The sequence below is a fragment of the Rhinolophus sinicus genome, linkage group LG06 (genome assembly GCF_036562045.2).
Source record: "Rhinolophus sinicus isolate RSC01 linkage group LG06, ASM3656204v1, whole genome shotgun sequence".
In the NCBI taxonomy this organism is placed as follows: Eukaryota; Metazoa; Chordata; class Mammalia; order Chiroptera; family Rhinolophidae; genus Rhinolophus; species Rhinolophus sinicus.
In genome coordinates, this window is record NC_133756.1 from 155,968,853 (window position 1) to 155,970,980 (window position 2,128).

At 41.6% G+C, this 2,128-nt stretch overlaps 1 pseudogene; it reads right to left on the reverse strand.

The window, feature by feature from the left end:
• Window positions 1-1,191: 1,191 nt before the first annotated feature.
• Window positions 1,192-2,128, reverse strand: LOC109439636 (olfactory receptor 5B17; annotated as a pseudogene).

Consider the following 2,128-nt stretch of genomic DNA (forward strand, 5'->3'; position numbering starts at 1 on the left):
GGCCTGTATGATTTCCCTGAGCAGGTAACATTAACCAGCAATCTGAAATAATTTGGGGAGCATTCCAGGCAGATGAAACAGCAAATACAAACCTGCTGGTGCATGGAGTTATCCAGGAATACCAAGAAACCAGTGTTAACGGGGTGAATGGGTAGGAGAATGGTGAGACATGATATAGCTCAGCTAAAATATCAATAGTGGAACTAACCATTTCAAAACATTTCTGCCAAAAAAAAAGACTATGGTACTATTAATATCAGTGTATTGTTTTTTAACATAATGGCAGTCATAAGGTTAAGGTAAAAAATGACTTAATATTTTCCCCACTTTTAATCTAATATGGCTATTTATCTTTTGAAATTGTCATGTGAACATGCTTCCTCTTAATAAAACACTCAGTAATGACTGAAACATTAATTTATTAAGATGCTGTTATTAATTATGAATCAAATGTGCTAAAAATCACATATAGGGGCTGGCCGGGTGGCTCAGGGGTTAGAGCTCCATGCTCCTAACTCTGAAGGCTGCCGGTTCAATTCTCACATGGGCCAGTGGGCTCTCAACCACAAAGTTGCCGGTTCAACTCCTTGAATCCCGCAAAGGATAGTGGGCTCTGCCCCCTGCAACTAAGATTGAACATGGCACCTTGAGCTGAGCTGCCACTGAGCTCCCGGATGGCTCAGTTGGTTGGAACACAGGCTCTCAACTACAAGGTTGCCAGTTCAATTCCTCGAGTCCCGCAAGGGTTGGTGGGCAGTGCCCCCTGCAACTAGAAAATGGCAAATGGACCTGAAGCTGAGCTGCACCCTCCACAACTAATACTGAAAGGGCAACAACTTGAAGCTGAGTGGCACCCTCCACAACTAAGACTGAAAGGACAACAACTTGACTTGGAAAAAAGGGCCTGGAAGTACACACTGTTCCCCCATGAAGTCCTGTTCTCCTTCCCCAATTAAAAAAAAAAAAATCACATATACTTTGTTAAATAAATTTTATTAAAAATAATAAAATTAATTATATTTTTCTGCATTTTGGATGCTTAGACCTGTTTCAAAACTAAAGGAATAAATAATATTGACAAAATTTTATGTTCTACTACCCAACGTGGCCATGCACATTGAGTTAGTACATGGAGCACATCTAAGAGGGATGAAATAACTTTTTGTAGATTCTACATCATTAAGATGAAGCCTAGAGAAATTGTTTCTTCTCAACAACCTTCTTGAATGCACTCTTGACCTCTCTGTTCCTCAGGCTGTAGACCACAGGGTTCAGCATGGGGATGAGCATAGTATAAAACACAGATGCGATTTTGTCTCTGTCCATGGAATGACTGGAGCTGGGCTGTAAGTACATGATGACGACAGTCCCATAAAATATGGAAACTGCAACAAGATGAGAAGCACAGGTAGATAGAGCCTTCTGGTATCCCTCACCCGTGTGCATCTTCAAAACAGTAATCAATATGAACAAGCAGGAAATCAATATAACAAGAAGTGCAAAAATATATTAAAGCTTGAGAGGAGAACAAGAATTAGTTCACTAATGTCTTTATTTGAGCAAGCCAGAGTCACGACTGCTGGAACATCACAGAAAAAGTGATGGATCACATTGGACATACAAAAAGAGAGACAGAACGTGTCTCCAATGTCAATAGCAGCAGTCAAAAAAGGAAAGACATAGGCGCCTAAGACCAGATGTGCACACACACCTGCTGTCATGGTCATGGTGTAATGCATGGGTTTGCACACTACTGTGTAGCAATCATAGGCCATTGAGGCCAAGAGGTATTAATAACTTTACCCAGTGGCAAAGACTACAAAGACGAACATCTGAGCGGCACACGCAGTGTAGGAAATGACCTTGTCTCCCATAAGGACCCACCCATGACTCTCGGAGTGATTGCTGAGGAGTAACAAAAATCCACCAGAGATAAGTTACTGAGGATAAGTATATACTTGGGAGTGTGGAGACGAGAGTCCAACAGGATCAACAGGATCATACCCAGTTTCCCAATCAGAGTGATGAGGTAAACAAGGGTGAACATTACAACGAGAGGAACCTGCAGTCCTAGGACACTGGTTAGTCCTAGCAGGATGAATTCTTTCACCTGTGTATTCTCCATGGA